At 39.2% G+C, this 19,025-nt stretch overlaps 1 pseudogene; it reads right to left on the reverse strand.

The window, feature by feature from the left end:
* Positions 1–16,234: 16,234 nt before the first annotated feature.
* Positions 16,235–19,025, reverse strand: part of LOC102666006 (uncharacterized) — a 64,956-nt pseudogene continuing 62,165 nt past the window's right edge.

Consider the following 19,025-nt stretch of genomic DNA (forward strand, 5'->3'; position numbering starts at 1 on the left):
ATGAAAGGCGTGATGCTTTCATCTGATGGCACTCCTCTCATGGGGTAGCCAAGCTGTCTTATGGCAAGGACGGGATTATAATTAATACAACCCCTTGTTCCATCAAGGGAACATTTGGACATCCTTCGCATGAAGATAGAATCCTGATTCTTCCTTCCTTCTAGCGAGGGAACCAATTAACAGACGCCCCCCCATGCTAGCCAAGAGTTGGTCCCAATTCGCCTTTCCTTTTTCGACGCACGAGCGGTAACCTTGTAGCGGATAGACGGGCCTACCTTCTTGGAGAAAAAGGTGTGAAACCAGCCCCACATAGAGAGCTGGAGTACAGCAAACAATCCTTGCATTGCTTTCTTCACATCTTCGGTCGAAGGTGTCATATAGGTCGGCTAGCATAGCGACAACCGGACTTTCCTTGTGGTTATGATAGGCGAGAAAAACGTCGATCGCTGCCAGGTCCACCAACCCATCCACATTTGGAAAGAGGACTCCCTCGAAAATCAACAGTGTGAGAATATCTATGAATGGGGTCCACTCGCCTTTATCTGCCAAGATTCTTGCTTTTACCTCCAAATATTTTCTCGGTATTCCGACCACCCCATTTTCGACTTGCCTTTGGCGGTCTAATTCCTGCGCCGAGATTTGGACCTTTTTAGAAATTCTGGCCAATGAGGGGTAGAACCCTGAGAAGAGGTATGGTTTCCTTCCCCCTAGAGGACATCCTAGGATCTCTTCAAATTCTTCCACCATTGGTGATAGCTGGAAGTCCCCAAAGATGAAGCACCTCAACGGCTGATCATAATACTGGGCGAGGGAGGCAATTGGTTCCATGGAGACTTCTACCCTAGCTAGGTCCCAAAATGCTTACCATAGGCTTTGCGGAAGGCTTGCCGTTGAAGTTGACCCATTAATTGCCCCAACTTTCGTAAACTGGTGACCTCTAAGCTCTTGATTTTGACTTGATAAAACCTCTTTTTAAGCGAAGACTTTTGACTTGATCCCATGTTTTACTGAAGTGAAATAAAATCTAGTGCGAATCAAAACTCCGACATCTATCATGGGTGGAATGGATGAATGCATGAAGAAATGCATATGACACAGATGCAATTTATGAATACGGGGGTCCGGGGAATTTGTCCCCTTCTTAGATACGACGTCTAGGGGTAGCAGAATGCCCCAACGCACGTTTTTAAGAAGGCGACACGGACCCTCCGTTGGTTTGTTTACAGAAGGGATCAAGACAGAACCCATATGCAATGCCTATGCAAAAGATACAATGCGGGAATGTACACAGTATGACAATATTTACTGAACATAAGCAAAAGGGTATATGATACTCATGCATGGCAGTGTGAAAAATGGCACGCAGCGTGTTTGCTTCGTGCCCCTGTTTAAGGGACCTATAAGGGAGAGAACTAACTAGGCTTTTAGCAATAATCCCCAAGGTAGTTATATCTCTCTTGATGGTTTCTAGAGGTATCATCCCCTTTGAAGAACATATTGTAGCAGTAGGGACTACTAGCAACAATAAGTTTTCAAAGAGAAAAGCTCTAGATGAGGGTTCACTGTAATCAAGCAAGTCGGAGACCTAGCATGATCACAGATTCACCTCCACTCCTTATGCTCCCATGAACCCGGGTGTAGGGCCCTTTTTCACTCACAGTGTGTGCAAATAGTGTTGGTGTTTGTGTGCATCAAATGAATAAATATTTACCTCATGCATACATTCTAAAACACACTAAAAGCAACAAATAGTTTATATACACAAGAACATAAGACAAATAAAGGGAAACCAACAAAGGAGAAAGTCATGATAAAACATTGCACAGGATTAAATGGCCTAACTCTCTAAAAATAGTCCCCAGTGGAGTCGCCAACTGTCGCAACCTACCCTTCGGCGGGAGGGCGAGGCGTGACTCGCGGGATGCGTGTTCCACGAAAGGAATACGCGCGGAGTCGCCACCAACGTTTATTTGAGGAAAACGTCGGAAAAACTGGAAAAGACGCGATCTACGAACTTTTTAAGTGAAAGGTTCGGGAGTCGTATTTACGCACGGGGAAGGTATTAGCACCCCACACGTCCGTCCCAAGGGACGGCAGCCTTTAATCGAATGTGCAAACATGACTTTGATTTTTATGTTCCCTTTTATGTTCTTTATATCCTTTATACCCTTTTTATATTTTTTCTTTTTTGTGGTCGACAAGGGTGCTTCCCTTTGCTCCTACGTATTCCTCAATTTGGGATGAGAAAATCAGACCTACGTAGTTCTTTCGGAACAAAGTGTTTGGTTAAGTTGTTTTTGTCTTTTTTGCAAAATATGTTTTTATTTGAACAAAAGGTCATTTAAGGTGTTGAACCATTAAACGGTCTTTTGGTTTTGAAAGGAGAGAAACGTTAAGGCATTGGACCATTAACGATCTCTTGTTTTTGAAAGGAGAGAAACGTTAAGGCATTGGACCATTAACGATCTCTTGGGGTGGTCGACAAAAGCGGGACTTTTGCTCCTACGTATCCTCAAGGAGGAACTCAGACCTACGTAGTTCTTGCTTATCAAGTGATTCTTTTTTGCTTAAGTGGTGATCATTTTAAGGCGTTGGACCTTAAAAATGATCCATTTTACTTAGTGAGGAGTTGAAATGACGAACTTCAAAAGCCTATTTTTGTGGACGAGCTTGACTAGGCGAGTTGATTTTAGCCTTAGTTTCACTTTAGTTATTAATCAATTCGGTTAAGAATGAGAAATCCCAAAGAGAAAACGTCCGATTGGTTTTCCGCTTTATTTTACTAAAAGATATCTTTTTGATTATTTATATTATTTTTACCCTTTTTTTGATTTCCAACGTGGTTACGGCATGACCGAACGGTCGGAATTTATTTTAACCGAAGTTAGTGGATAATACAATTCAAACGTTCGGTGGAAATTTATTTTATTTTTAAGTTAAGCGAGAAACGACTTAAGTAAAATGGCTTAAGCACGTCAACAGGGGGTATAAAAAGTAAACAAAATGAGAATAAAAATGCACGAAACACAATGTGGACCACTACGGGTACATAGAATGAATCGAAAAGCTCGGTTCGAGGTACTTACCCGTTGAAGATCGAAGAACGATGAAGAACGAATGAAGAACGTCGAAGAACGGTTCAAACCTTTGCGAGATTCCTCATGGAAAACGTTACGGAAACGTTTCGGAAGCGCCTCGGCTTAGATTTTCTTCACGGAAACAATTTTTCCAAGCAATTTCCAAAGAGAGAGAAGTGCCTAAGGGGCTGGGATCCTTTTCTTCTTGCTTTCCTCCCCTATTTATAGCAAAATAGGGGAGGTGGTTGCCGCCCAGCTCGCCCAGGCGAGCTCAGCTCGCCCAGGCGAGCAGGGTTGCTTCCTCCAGAAGCAACCGCCTTCTGGAGGAATCTTCTGGAGGGCCCAAATGGGCCTGGGTGCTATTTGCACCCCCATTTTTACCAAGTTCACCCCCTCTGCTGTTTTTTGGTGATTCTTTTTTCGTAAAGTTACGGAAACTTACGAATTTCGTAACGATACTTGTTTTCTTTCCGTAATGTTACGGAACCTTGCGGATTACATAATCATCCCCTTTTTGACTTACGGAATGTTACGGAACCTCACTTAATTATGCAACGATGCTTCCTTTTGATTTCCGGTGTGTCACGGAAACTTACGGATTGTGCATCAATATTTTTTGGTTTTCTGGCATGTCCTGAAATTTCACAAATTGCCTAATGATGGGTGCCAAGCACCTCACGAGGACCAAAGAATGGTCGCACGTCATCGAGCAAAGGTTCCCGGACGAAATTAGGGTATGACACCTCCCAAGAAACACTTTTTTTTTAACGTCATTAGCTTGACGCATATTACCTCATTGGTTTATCAAATGAATTTTGGTGTTTGACCTTTCAAAATCTCCACCATGGTACAGTTTTAATCTTTGGTCGTTTATTACCCATGTTTTGTCAGGGTCCCGAGATCATACAGCTCTATTGCGCCATAAGGCCAAATTTCCTTGATGATGAAGGGTCCAGACCATTTGGATTTTAGCTTACTAGGAAATAATTTCAATCTTGAATTAAAAAGCAGTAGATGTTGTCCTGGTTTGAAGTCTTTCTTCAACGGCTTTTTATCATGATAGGCCTTAACTCTCTCCTTGTAAAGTCTTGAAGATTCGTAAGTTGTCAGTCTTATTTCCTCTAGCTCCAAAAGTTGAATCTTTCTCTGCTCCCTGGATGCATTTTCAAAAAAATTTAGGAATTTTAGAGCCTAGTATGCTTTGTGTTCCATTTCAAATGACAAATGACATGATTTTCCATAGACCAGCTGAAAAGGAGATTGTTGGATCAAGTGGCCTCGAAATAATTAAGAAGAAGGGGTTGAATTAATTATTACTGAACCTTTACTAATTAAAAGTCAACCCTTCTTAGGCTTTTACTATGTTGTTAAGAAAGTAAAGAATAGAAATAAAAACTTAGAGTGAATAGGCAATTTAGTCCCTGAGATTGTACCCATTTTGCATATTAGTCCCTAACTTAATATTAAACTCAAAATAGTCCCTATCTTTACAAAAGTGTTGCAAAATAGTCCTTCCGTTAAATTTTAAAGTAACGCCGTTAGTGAGGTCAATTTTAGTGCCACGTGGACTATCCAACATGGCACTAAAGGATGACGTGGCGTGACACATGGACGTGCCTCCTCAAAGATGCCACGTCATATGATGATAACAAAACGAGTAAATAGGCAACTTAGTCCCTGACTTTGTACCCCTGTTGCATATTAGTCCCTAACTTAATGAAAAATTCAAAATAGTCCCTATCTTTTGCGTAAGTGTTGCAAAATAGTCCCTAACTTAAAAGATGTCGAAAATCGTGCTTAAAGTGTTCATGTATTGCAAAGGTTGTGCCTAGCACGATTTCTGGCGGCGCAGATTCCTCCTTGGATTCCTTGTCATCTTTTGATTCCTTTGGTTTTTTCTCTTCTTCTTTATTTTCTTCTTCATTTGCTTTTTTCTCCTCCACTTTGTTTTCCTCTGGTTTTTTCTCTTCCTATTCAAAACACACAAAAAAAAAATCAGAACCCGAAATGATATATTGATGGTAATTCAAGAAAAAAAATAGGAAAAGAGAATGGGTATGCAGACCTCGCCCATTGGTGTTGACGGCTACAGAGATAAGGTTGTTGCTGTGGATTTTTGGTTCTTTTTATTTGTGCAAGTGTGTGTGGCTTCTTTTTCATATATATGCCTCAATTGGTTCAGAACAATCAAATTTGAAGAAGCCACTCATTTTATCATTATCAAATGACGTGACACTAAAATTGACCTCACTAACAACATTACTTTAAAATTTAACGAAAGGACTATTTTGCAATACTTATGCAAAAGATAGGGACTATTTTGAATTTTTCATTAAGTTAGGGACTAATATGCAACAAGGGTACAAAGTCATGGACTAAATTGCCTATTTACTCATTTTGTTATCATCAAATGACGTGGCATCTTTTAAGAGGCACGTTCACGTGTCATGCCACGTCATCCTTTAGTGCCACATTGGATAGTCCACGTGGCACTAAAATTGACATCATTAACGATGTTACTTTAAAATTTAACAGAATGACTATTTTGCAACACTTTTGCAAAGATAGGGACTATTTTGAATTTAATATTAAGTTAGGGACTAATTTGAAAAATGGATACAATCTCATGGACTAAATTGCCTATTCACTCTAAAAACCTAACTAAAAGTAAAAGCGATAATTAAAGTGCACAGCGGAAAATAAAGAGTGTAGGGAAGAAGAAGACAAAAACAAGAGTTTTATATTAGTTCGGCAACAACCCGTGCCTACATCCAGTCCCTAAGCGACCTATGGTCCTTGAGATTTCTTTTCAACCTTGTAAAATCCGTTACAAGCAAAGATCCACAAGGGATGTACCCTTCCTTGTTCTCTTTGAACAATCTAGTGGATGTACCCTCCACTAGAACTGATCCACAAGAGATGTACCCACTCTTGTTCTTAGTCACAACAACCCAAGTAGATGTATCCTCTACTTGTACCACAAAGGATGTACCCTCCAATGTGTTAAGACAAAGTTCTCAGGCTGTTAGTCCTTTGAAACTTTGTGAAGGGGAACAAAAGAATTCTCAGGCGGTTAGTCTTTTGAAATATTTTGTTTTAGGGAAAGGGAAGAATCAAAAGAATTATCAGACTGTGTCATTTTGAATTCTTTGACAAGGGAGAAGGGAGACACAAAAGAATTCAGGCGGTTAGTCCTTTGCTCTTTTGGAAAAGGGAGAAGAGAGACACAAAAAGAATTCAGGCGGTTAGTCCTTGGCGAATTCTTTTTGGAAAAGGGAGAAAAGAATGAAAAAGGTGAATAGCACACTTTTGTATTCAAGGTTTGGAAAACCAGAAAACTTTAGAAAGCTTTTTGCAAAGAAAGAAGAAAGAAGAAATAAGAAGTTCAAGAAGATGTTCAAAGAGATTCAAAGAATATGTGGAAAAGTTGTTTGTAAAGGTTGTCAAAGATTGTAATTAATGTCCTTGAAATGCAAGTTAAGGTCTTGCTTTTATAGACTCTTCATGTCTGGTCAAGAAAACCATTAGAAGAGTTATAACCTTTAGAAAAACCTAAAAACCATTGAAAGAGTTACATCTTTTGATTTTTATTCAAAACTTGTCACTGGTAATCGATTACCAATTCATTGTAATCGATTACACAAAGCATTTTTGTGAAAGGATGTGACTCTTCACAATTGAATTTGAATTTCAACGTTCAAACACACTGGTAATCGATTACCAATATCTTGTAATCGATTACACCATTTTGAAATTATTTGGAATGTTGTAAATTCAGTTGAAAGCTTTTGAAAACAAACTTTGTCACTGGTAATCGATTACAGGAAACTGGTAGTCGATTACCAGAGAGTAAAAACTCTGGTAACTTGAAAATTTTAAGAAAAACTCTTTTGAAAAACAAAACTGTGCTATGTTTGTTTTTTCAAAAATCTTTTCAATACTTCCCTTGTGAAGTCTTCTTGATTTCTTCTCTTGAATCTTGAATTCATCTTTTCTTGAATATTGAAATCAAATTTCTCTTTATTCTTGAATTGTTCTTGACTCAATCTTGAAATCATTCTCTTGGGCTTTTTGTCATCATCTTTGTTATTATCCAAACAACTTGAATCAATCTTGATTCACCATCATGAAGCTTGCTTCTACAGAGATAAGCCAATTGAGGTCTTGTATGCAGTTCTATAAGCCCACAGTGCATCCTCCAATTTGGTTGACCAATCTTTTCTGGTTGAAGCCACTGTTTTCTCTAATATCTTCTTTAACTCCCTGTTCGATACTTCGGCTTGCCCATTACTTTGAGGGTGGTAGGGGGATGTCACCTTATGAGTCACATGATACTGGCTTAACACCTTTTGTAGCTGAGCATTACAAAAATTAGCACCACCGTCACTAATCAAAATCCGAGGCACCCCAAATCAAGCAAAGATATTATTCTTTAAAAATTTCATCACAGTCTTAGCACCATTCCTTGGATTAGCCACAACTTTCACCCATTTAGACACATAATTGTTGGACCTTGTGGCCTTAATAATCTTAAGAGGGATAGGCTTAGAATGCAGAAGAAGCAACAATAATCAATTTAACAATGTTCTTTAAACATGCAAGACACAATTGATTGCAACAAAATAAATAAGATAAGGGAAGAGAGAATGCAAACACAATTTTATACTGGTTCGGCCACTTCTCGTACCTACTTCCAGTACTCAAGCAACCCACTTGAGATTTCCACTATCTTTGTAAAATCCTTTACAAAGTCTGAACCACACAGGGACAACCCATCCCTTGTGTTCAGATGCTTTACAACAAGAGACTCACAGTCTCTTAGCCAATCTTATTGAATAAGAAGAATGGAAGAAGAAATCTTTCTTTAAGAGAAGAATATTACAATGAAGATCATGTAAGAATCCTTATAGATTTTGCAAGTGTTTGGTCAAGGATTTCTTTTAAGAGAGCATTTGACAATGAAGTTCTTTTGGAATCTCTCTCATTGTCTTTTGAGAGGGTAAGACATTTTTGCCAAGCAAAAATCTCATAAAATTCGTGCCCAAGTCACCTATTTATAGGCCTTTGATGGCCATTCACAAATCCAATGAAAAGATGTGACTGTTGGCAGATTTTCTGAAAAATCCTCTAATCGATTACAGAATTAGTGTAATCGATTACATAGTTGTTTTTCTTGAACAGTTGTGACTCTTCATTTAAAATTTGAATTCCCAACGTTCAGAGTCTCTGGTAATCGATTACATATATTGTGTAATCGATTACACACTTTCAAATCATTGTTAATCGATTACATGTGTCGCAACCTACCCTTCGGCGGGAGGGCGACGCGAGACTCGCGGGATGCGTGTTCCATGAAAGGAATACGCGCGGAGTCGCCACCAACGTTTATTTGAGGAAAACGTCGGAAAAACCGGAAAAGGCGCGATCTACGAACTTTTAAGTGAAAGGTTCGGGAGTTGTATTTACGCACGGGGAAGGTATTAGCACCCCACACGTCCGTCCCAAGGGACGGCAGCCTTTAATCGAATGTGCAAACATGACTTTGATTTTTATGTTCCCTTTTATGTCCTTATATCCTTTATACCCTTTTTATATTTTTTCTCTTTTTGTGGTCGACAAGGGTGTTTCCCTTTGCTCCTACGTATTCCTCAATTGGGATGAGAAAATCAGACCTACGTAGTTCTTTCTTATCAAGTGATTCTTTTTTACTTTAAGAGGTGATCATTTTAAGGCGTTGGACCTTAAAAATGATCCATTTTACTTAGTGAGAAAATGAAATGACAAACATCAAAAGCCTATTTTTATGGACGAGCTTGACTAGGCGAGTTGATTTTAGCCTTAGTTTCACTTTAGTTATTAATCAATTCGATTAAGAATGAGAAATCCCAAAGAGAAAACGTCTGATTGATTTTCCGCTTTATTTTACTAAAAGATGTTTTTTTATTATTATATTATTTTTTACCTCTTTTTGATTTCCAACGTGGTTACGGCACGACCGAACGGTCGGAATTTATTTTAACCGAAGTTAACGGATAATACAATTCAAACGTTCGGTGGAAATTTATTTTATTTTTAAGTTAAGCGAGAAATGACTTAAGTAAAATGGCTTAAGCACGTCAACAGGGGGTATAAAAAGTAAACAAAACGAGAATAAAAATGCACGAAACACAATGTGGACCACTACGGGTACATAGAATGAATCGAAAAGCTTGGTTCGAGGTACTTACCCGTTGAAGATCGAAGAATGACGAAGAACGAATGAAGAACGTCGAAGAACGGTTGAAATCTTTGCGAAATTCCTCGCGGAAAACGTTACGGAAACGTTTCGGAAGCGCCTCGGCTTAGATTTTCTTCACGGAAACAATTTTTCCAAGCAAATTCGAAAGAGAGAGAAGTGCCAAAGGGGCTGAACCCTTTTCTTCTTCACTTCCTCCCCTATTTATAGCAAAATAGGGGAGGTGGTTGCCGCCCAGCTCGCCCAGGCGAGCTCAGCTCGCCCAGGCGAGCCAGGTTGCTTCCTCCAGAAGCAACAGCCTTCTAGAGGAATATTCTGGAGGGCCCAAGTGGGCCTGGGTGCTATTTGCACCCCCATTTTTACTAAGTACACCCCCTCTGCCTTTTTTGGTGATTCTTTTTTCGTAAAGTTACGGAAACTTACGAATTTCGTAACGATACTTGTTTTCTTTCCGTAATGTTACGGAACCTTGCGGATTACATAATCATCCCCTTTTTGACTTACGGAATGTTACGGAACCTCACTTAATTATGCAACGATGCTTCCATTTGATTTCCGGTGTGTCACGGAAACTTACGGATTGTGCATCAATATTTTTTTGGTTTTCCGGCATGCCCTGGAATTTCACAAATCGCCTAATGATGGGTGCCAAGCACCTCACAAGGACCAAAGAAAGGTCGCATGTCATCAAGCAAAGGTCCTCGGACGAAATTAGGGTATGACAACATGTATTGGTAATCGATTACATATGCCTTGGATGACTTGAAACCTTTCATTGTGAGGCAAGACTTGATCTTGAAGACATCTTGAATCAAGGCTTTATTTGTTGAAACAATCTTGTATTAATCTTGAAGCAAATGAGCCTTATTTGATTCTTCTTTTGACATCATCAAAATCATGTATACATACATTCACAGTAATCTACAGCTACCACGATGTACTTATTACTAGCAGATGAGGGGAAAGGACCCATGAAGTCAATAACCCAACAATCAAAAACTTCAACCTCCATAATTTTTTGAAGAGGCGTCTCATTCCTTCGGGAAATCCACCATTCTTTGACATTGATCACACTTTAAGACATGGTGATGGGCATCTTTAAAAAGTGTTGGCCAGAAAAATCTCGACTGCAAGACCTTAGTAGCTATTTTGTGATGGAAGCTTACTTGTGAAGCTTCTATGGAGGCTAGATCTTTGAGCTTCAATGAGGTCCTTCAGTGGTGATTTTCCACCATGGAGATGCAGCAGAAGATAAAGGAGAAGAGGTGAGAGAAGGCTCCATCCACTAGGGCATAAGCCATGGAAGAAGGAGCTTCGCCACTAAGAATATGCCATGGATAAGAAGCTTGGAGAGGATGCTTCAATGGATTAAAAGAGAGAGGGGAGCACGAAATTGAAGGAGGAAAAGGGGGAGAGAAGTTGAACTTTGAGTTGTGTCTCACAAGACTCTCATTCATGAAAGTTACAAAAAGTGTTACACATGCTTCTATTTATAGCCTAGGTAGCTTCCTTGAGAAACTTCCTTGAGAAGCTTTCTTAAGAAACTTCCTTGAGAAGCTTCCTTGAGAAGCTTTCTTGAGAAACTTCCTTAAGAAGCTTCTTTGAGAAGCTTCCATGAGAAGCTAGAGCTTAGCTACACACACCCCTCTAATAACTAAGCTCACCTCCTTGAGAAGCTTCCTTGAGAAGCTAGAGCTTAGCTACACACACCTCTCTAATAGCTAAGCTCACCTCCTTGAGATGAGAAGCTAGAGCTTAGCTACACACCCCTTATAATAGCTAAGCTCATCCCCATGACAAAATACATGAAAATACAAAAAAGTCTCTACTACAAAGACTACTCAAAATGCCTTGAAATACAAGTCTAAAACCCTCTACTACTAGAATGGCCAAAATACAAGGCCCAAAAGAAAGAAAAAACTATTCTAATATTTACAAAGAAGAGTGGACTCAACCTTGGTCCATCGGCTTAGAAAACTACCCTGAGGTTCATGAGAACCCTAAGGCCTTCTTTAGTAGCTCTAGCCCAATCCACTTGGATTCTTCTATCTAATACCCTTGGGGGTAGGATTGCATCATCCCCTCCACCTTGGAAAGGATTTGACCTCAAATCCTAAGGTTTTTCATACTTTGGGCAACTTCCCTCGACACTTGAAGCTCTTGTGCTCTGATTACCACTTGATGTAGCTCTATGTGGAGCTTGTAGGCCTTGGATCTTCTTCATCAATGGATTCCTTTGCTTCTTGAGGTCTGATTGCAGCAGAATGGAGAAGGAGAAAGATGAATGGAGATGCCACTTCAAGTAGAAGATGAGTCTCATAAGAGCTTGAAGGTAGAAGAAGATGAATGAAGGGAGAGGAAGAAAAGAGCACGAAATTTAGTACCTCTAAAGAGGTCTGAACATTGAAGTGTAATTCTCAAATGATCAAAGTTGAAAAAAGCACACACATGACCTCTATTTATAGCCTAAGTGTCACACAAAATTGTAGGGAAAATCGAATTTCAATTCAAATTTCACTTGAATTTGAAATTGAATTTGTGGAGCCAAATTTTGGAGCCAAAATTTCACAAATTGTGATTAATGAATTTCAGTTATGGTTCAGCCCACTAATCGAAGATCAATTCCAAGATTCTCCACTAAGTGTGCTTAGGTGTCATGAGGCATGTAAAGCATGAAGGATATGTACAAAGTGTGACTATATGATGTGGCAATGGGGTGTAGTAAGAAAATGCTCACCTCCCCCTCTAAAATTTAATTGGATTGGGCTTCTACCAATTCAATTAAATTTATTTCCCAACACACACATCAAATATTCACTTAGTGCATGTGAAATTACAAAACTACCCTGATCGAGGCCGTACCCGAATCAAATAAACATGAAAATGCAGTAACTAGGAAGTGATCCTAGGTCGTTTCCCAACGAGCAATGACAAACCAAATGTTCATAATATACTTGCAGTAACAGTAACGATTGGGGGGGGGGGGGTTTAGTTGTTTGGTAATTAAAGAGCAGAACAAGTAAACTGGAATACGAAACTACTAATATTAAAAACGGGTTGTTTCCTCTGATTCAGAAGCCATTCTCTTATCCTGGGTTATGGAGAATTCGTCCCTAACAGTCAACCACTTAATCCAACCCTATTTCAATTTACTAAGCGAAAATCAACTTAGGGTTTTCAATACGTGATTAGGCACCACATACACCAGTTAGCCCTTCGTCCATTAAGCATGAACGCAAGTTAGGCTCAGAGGCAATTAATCGAACACGAAGCGTGCACTGATTAATATTCACGAATTTGGGATAACTGGTGAAGGGAGAACTGCCAAGAAACCACATTACAAGCGAAACCTCAAAGAGAGTTGGGCTTCATCCTCAAAAGGAAACAACACCAGAAAATCTAGCCTTCCATGGATTCAAACAGAAAACGCAAATGAAACATGAAGCAGAAACGTAAATGAACAGAAACGTAAATGAGACAGAAACGTAAATGAAAGTAGAAGAAGAAGCAAGAATGAACTCGTAATTAGAAGCAGAAAACGAAAATTTGCATTAAGAACGAAAACCGTAACAAGGGAACAGAAAAACGTGAAAACCTAAAACCAAAGCTCTGAATAATGAAAATAGCATAACAGAATGCCTTGCACGAAGCCCAAGGATTCTATTTAAAAAGAGTCACTTAAAGTCATTGGGCCCTATTACAATACTCTGGCCCAAAACGAAATAAACACTGAACAACATAAAATAAAATTGTGAAATTTCCTAATTAACTAAGGTAAGCGCTGCTTAATTTGCCCTCTTCAAGTCCATAACCAAAATCCGGATTAAGCCCAATGTTTCATTAATTCCTAAAATTAGATTAAAAACATCAAATTAGCTAAATGAGCCCAAATAATAAAACTGCCTGATTAATTGACAATTAAGACCAATCAGTAATTAAAATGGTGCAAAAAGGGTTTAGAAAATAGAAGAAAATGATCGCACATCAAAACCCCCTATACTTAGCCTTTTGCACTCCTGGGCAAAATGAAACAAAGAACAAAATCCAAGGATATCAAAGAGAGACAGACAAAAACATTCACATATTTCTCAATGAACATCAAGGAATGAAAGGAATGAGTAACATCTAACATAAGGAGATCCAAAAAGTCAAGACATTCATGAAAATCATCCAAGCAACCCAATCATGGCAAAATAGTTAATCAGCTCAAGAATGAAAAGTGATAAAGCCTCACAAGATATACACTCTATCTCTCAAGTGTCTAGGCTACTATTTACCCTCAAAGCACCCATGAAAGCAAACATCACATAAACTTGGCAAGATTCTAAAATTGACAATCAACCCACAAACACAAGCACATGAGGATCAAAAGGTCTTTTAAGGGATTAATGGGGGCAAGGACAAGGTATGGAGAAATATGGAATAAGTGGCTAAATCCCAAAGGAATAGAGGAGCAATGGGGAATAAGTGCATATTAAGAAAAAAAATAAGAAAATAAAAAGAAGTAAAGATAAAAATTAAACATAAAGAGTAGAACCAAGAGTTTCATCATTCTTATGCCATTTAAGATCTTATTCACTCAACTTTATTGCTTTTCTTTTTCTTCTTCTTTTTTTTTCGATTTTTTTTTTTTTACTCTATAGCCTTTGAGAAACAACATTTCATTCAGCATGTCCAACATTTAACCAATATACAATGTACATCAAGTATGGCCCAAAATACATCATGAAGCATAGCCAACAAAACAAGTTGTCCAATGAAACAAAAACGCCCCACACTTATTCCCAAAACAATTCCAAAGCTCCAAAATTCCTTAAGGATATGGTGATATCATGGTTTTTCACTTAAGGCTTGTAGTGAGCTTCAAAACAAGGAAAGGGAAACAAGGCTCAAAAGGGCTATCAAAGGAATTAATTCAAGGTAAGTCCATTTGTCTAGAAGCTTATAAGAACAAAATTGCCTCAATCATTTCCAAATATGCATGTGAATTAGGACGCATCAACAAGAATCAAGCCAAGGCTATTGTGCAAGCAATCAATGGGGCAAAACACACCAAATGATTATGATGATGGATGGCTCAAATTCTCACAAAGGTAAACTCATCACTTTCAAATTGAGCTTTCAAAACTATCATGACATGTAGAGAAGAATCAAGGATTTCAAGTCACAAAATGTCAAGAACTTTTATTTTCAAAACAATTACCCATTTCTTGAACATATCCTATAATTCAAAGAAAAACATGCAAAGTCGTACGTGCACACAAAATTGACCCAAAATATTAAACTAAAAATCCGATGAAACTAACAACATTAACAAATTAACATGACTAACAAATTAACAAAATCAACAAAACTAGCAAAACCAAAGAACACTCCCCCCCCCCCCATACTTAAACAACACATTGTCCTCAATGTAGCACAATTAAAAGATTAAAAACAATTAAATCATCAAAGAGAATCGGACAAGTGTAATAAAAGCAAGGGAGGAGATAGGAAAAGAAAAACTCCCTAAGTCATGGTGGAGGAAGAGTAGGGTGGAGTAAGGAAGTCTCTTCCACCACTACGTCCACTAAAGAAGGGTTCGTGAGGAATGGCTTAAGTCGATGTCCGTTGACCTTGAAGCTCTTGTTTGTGGAGTCGCTTTTGATCTCAACTGTACCATAAGGAAAAACATTAGTAACAACAAAAGGACCAATCCACTTAGACCTCAACTTACCACTCATGAGTCCAAGCCAAGAATTATACAATAACACTTTTTGCCCAACCATGAAGTCCTTTTTAACTATCATGCTATCATGGAACTTCTTGGTCTTTTCTTTGTATAACTTGGCATTCTCGTAGGCTTCTAGGCGAATTTCATCTAACTCACTCAGTTGCAACTTTCTTTCCTCACCAGCTTGATCCATAGAGAAGTTGCAAGTCTTCACTGCCCAGTAAGCTTTGTGCTCAATTTCCACTGGAAGATGACATGCCTTTCCAAAGACAACCCTATAAGGAGACATTCCTATGGGTGCTTTGTAGGCAGTCCGATGTGCCCAGAGAGCATCATCAAGCCTGGTACTCCAATCTTTCCTGCTTGGCTGCACAATCTTCTCTAAAATTCGCTTGATTTCTCGGTTAGAAATTTCTGCCTGTCCATTGGTCTGGGGGTGGTATGGTGTGGATACCCTGTGTACCACCCCGTACTTTTTAAGCAGGGCATGCATTGTTCTGTTGCAAAAATGGGTTCCTTGATCACTAACAATTGCTTTAGGTACTCCAAACCTGCAAAACAGATTAGACCTGACAAAGTCTGCGACAACTTTAGCATCATTAGTTCTAGTAGGCTTGGCTTCCACCCATTTTGAAACATAGTCAACTGCAAGGAGAATGTAAACATAACCAAAAGAGACAGGAAAAGGACCCATGAAATCTATACCCCAGACATCAAACACCTCACATAATAGCATAGGTTGCTGAGGCATTTGTTGTCGCCATGTAAGTGTATTTCCTGCTCTCTGACACTGCTCACAAGTGCTGCAGATCTTCCAGGCATATTTAAAGATGGTGGGCCAATAAAAACCACAGTCAAGCACTTTGCGAGCTGTCCTTTGAACACCCAGATGACCTCCCGGTGTGGAAGAATGACAGAACTGCAGGACTGAGTCAAACTCATGATCTGGAATGCACCGTCTAATGACCTGATCACTGCACAATTTCCACAAGTAGGGGTCATCCCAAATAAAATGCTTAGCATCACTTTTAATTTTATCTTTTGGGCCTTAGATGCTAAGGGAGGAAAAATAGAGGCAACTAAATAATTGACAATGTTAGCAAACCAGGGAGTAGAAAGAGAGTCAGAAATACTATACAGTATATACAAATGATCATCCGGGAAATCATCCCGAATGGGTGAATCTGCATCAGATACACGTTCAATCCGACTCAAATGATTAGCAACTAGATTTTGTGCTCCGCTCCTATCACGGATCTCCAAGTCAAACTCTTGGAGCCAGAGCATCCATCGGATCAACCTAGGCTTAGAATCAACCTTCTTCAACAAGTACTTTAGAGCTGCATGGTCAGTATAAACAATAATGCGGGTACCAAGCAAATAAGATCGAAATTTTTCAAGAGCAAAAACTATGGCTAGAAGCTCTTTCTCAGTAGTAGTATAATTCGCTTGGGCAGCATCTAAAGTCCTAGAAGCATAATATATCACCCTGGGTAATTTATCAATTTTCTGAGCAAGGACAGCCCCCAATGCATAATTTGATGCATCACACATAAGCTCAAAAGGGGCTGTCCAGTCGGGTGCCTGGATGATGGGGGTGGTAGTCAGCACTCTTTTGAGGCAATCAAAAGCCTCTTTGCATCTGTCATTAAAGTCAAACTCCACCTCCTTTTGCAACAAGTTGGACAATGGAAGGGCTACTTTGCTAAAATCCCTTATAAAGCGCCTGTAGAATCCTGCATGACCAAGAAAAGATCGCACCTCTCGCACACAAGAGGGGTAAGGCAATTGTGAAATAACATAAATTTTTGCAGGATCTACTTCAATACCCTTATTGGAAATAATGTGGCCTAAAACTATACCTTGCTCAACCATAAAATGACATTTTTCAAAATTTAGAACAAGGTTAGTTTCAATGCATCTATTCAAAACTTTTTCCGAACTATTCAAACAACCATCAAAAGAGGATCCATATACAGTGAAATCATCCATAAACACCTCTATGCAATTTTCTAAAATATCACTGAAAATACTAATCATGCACCGCTGGAAGGTACCAGGGGCATTGCATAGGCCGAAAGGCATCCTCCTATAGGCAAAAGTGCCAAAGGGGCAGGTGAATGTGGTCTTTTCCAGATCCTCAGGAGCAATAGTAATTTGCTTATAACCAAAAAAACCATCAAGGAAACAGTAGTGGGATTTACCTGCCAGGCGTTCAAGCATCTGGTCAATGAATGGCAGGGGAAAATGATCCTTTTTGGTAACCTGGTTCAGCCTCCTATAGTCAATGCAGACTCTCCAACTGTTCTGCACCCGAGTAGGAATTAGCTCCTCCTTCTCATTTTTTATCATTGTGATGTCGATCTTCTTCGGGACTACCTGGACGGGACTCACCCATTGGCTGTCGGAGATAGGATAAATGATTCCAGCTTGCAAAAGCTTGGTTATCTCCTTCTTCACTACATCAAGAATCACCGGGTTGAGTCTTCTCTGTGGCTGTCTTACTGGTTTAGCTCCATCCTCTAAATTTATTCGATGCATACATGTGGATGGGCTAATACCAGGAATGTCCGCCAGGGTCTAGCCTATAGCCTTCTTATGCTTCTTGAGAACTGACAACAACTTCTCCTCCTGCTCATCAGCAAGGGAGGCAGATATAATCACTGGAAAACTCTTGCTATCATCCAAGTAAGCGTATTTTAAATTTGATGGCAGAGGCTTCAATTCTGGTGTGGTCGGCTGGACAGTGGTAGAAGGAGATGGTTTCTCATCCTTTACCTCATAAAGAAAGTCAGAGGTATGTGTACTTCCTGAAACATGGTTAGTCCTATCTGACTCTATAAAATTAATCTCGAGAGGTAAAACACAACCACCAGACATGCAATCAATATCACTCTCAGATTCACTCTCAGCATCAAATTCAGACATATGATCAAGTACAATTTCAGACTCAATGCATGAAGAGTGAGAGGCATGCATATTAGAATAAAGATCAGTCATGTATTCATCAACAACATGGTCAATTATTTCAGCACGAAATACAGAAAGATCTTCAGATGGGTATTTCATAGCATCTGAATATTAAAATGAACAGTTATATCACCAAACTCCATAGACAGTGTGCCTGCATAAACATCTATCTTAGTTCTAGCAGTTTTCATAAAGGGTCTGCCTAGAATGATGGGAACTGATCCTTGAGAAAATCCATCTTCCATATTCAAGATATAAAAATCAACAGGGAAAATCAGTTCACCAACTCTAACTAAGACATCTTCTATGAAACCAACAGGATAGGCAACACTTCTATTAGCTAAATGAATTACCACATCAGTTGACTACAAGGGACCTAGAGATAGAGAATTAAAAATTGACAGAGGCATAACACTAACAGAGGCTCCTAAATCTAGCATAGCATTGTCAAACTTACTATTCCCTATAATACAAGGTATGCTGAATGTACCTGGATCTTTGCATTTTTCAGGAATTTGAGGAACAGATTTACCAATCAATGCGGAGACATTTCTGCCCATGCTAATTCGTTCACTTCCTTTAAGCTTATGCTTATTAGTGCACAGCTCCTTCAAGAATTTGGCATATCTTGGAATTTGCAGTAATGCATCCAACAGAGGTATGTTTACCTCTACTTTTCTAAACGTTTCCAAGATCTCTTTCTCTGCCTCTTCCATTTTTTTGTTGGAAACTGCTCTTGGAGGGAATGGAAGAGGGGGAATGTGCTGCTTCTGCAAATCAGAATTACCTGTGGAAGAAGATTCACCTGCACAGAAATTGTTAGGTAAATTTTTGTCATCACCTTTTTCTGGAGTAGAGTGAAGTTTGGCAGGTTCATTTGCATATGAGGAAGGTGCTACGGGTTGAGGTCCATGACACTGCTTTCCTGACCTCAATGAAATGACACTGACATTTTTGGGATTTTGGACAGCTTGAGAAGGCAACTTGTCAGAATTCTAGGACTGTTGTTGATTCAATTGGGTAGCCAATT

This window comes from Glycine max, chromosome 11, assembly GCF_000004515.6.
Source record: "Glycine max cultivar Williams 82 chromosome 11, Glycine_max_v4.0, whole genome shotgun sequence".
Classification (NCBI taxonomy): Eukaryota; Viridiplantae; Streptophyta; class Magnoliopsida; order Fabales; family Fabaceae; genus Glycine; species Glycine max.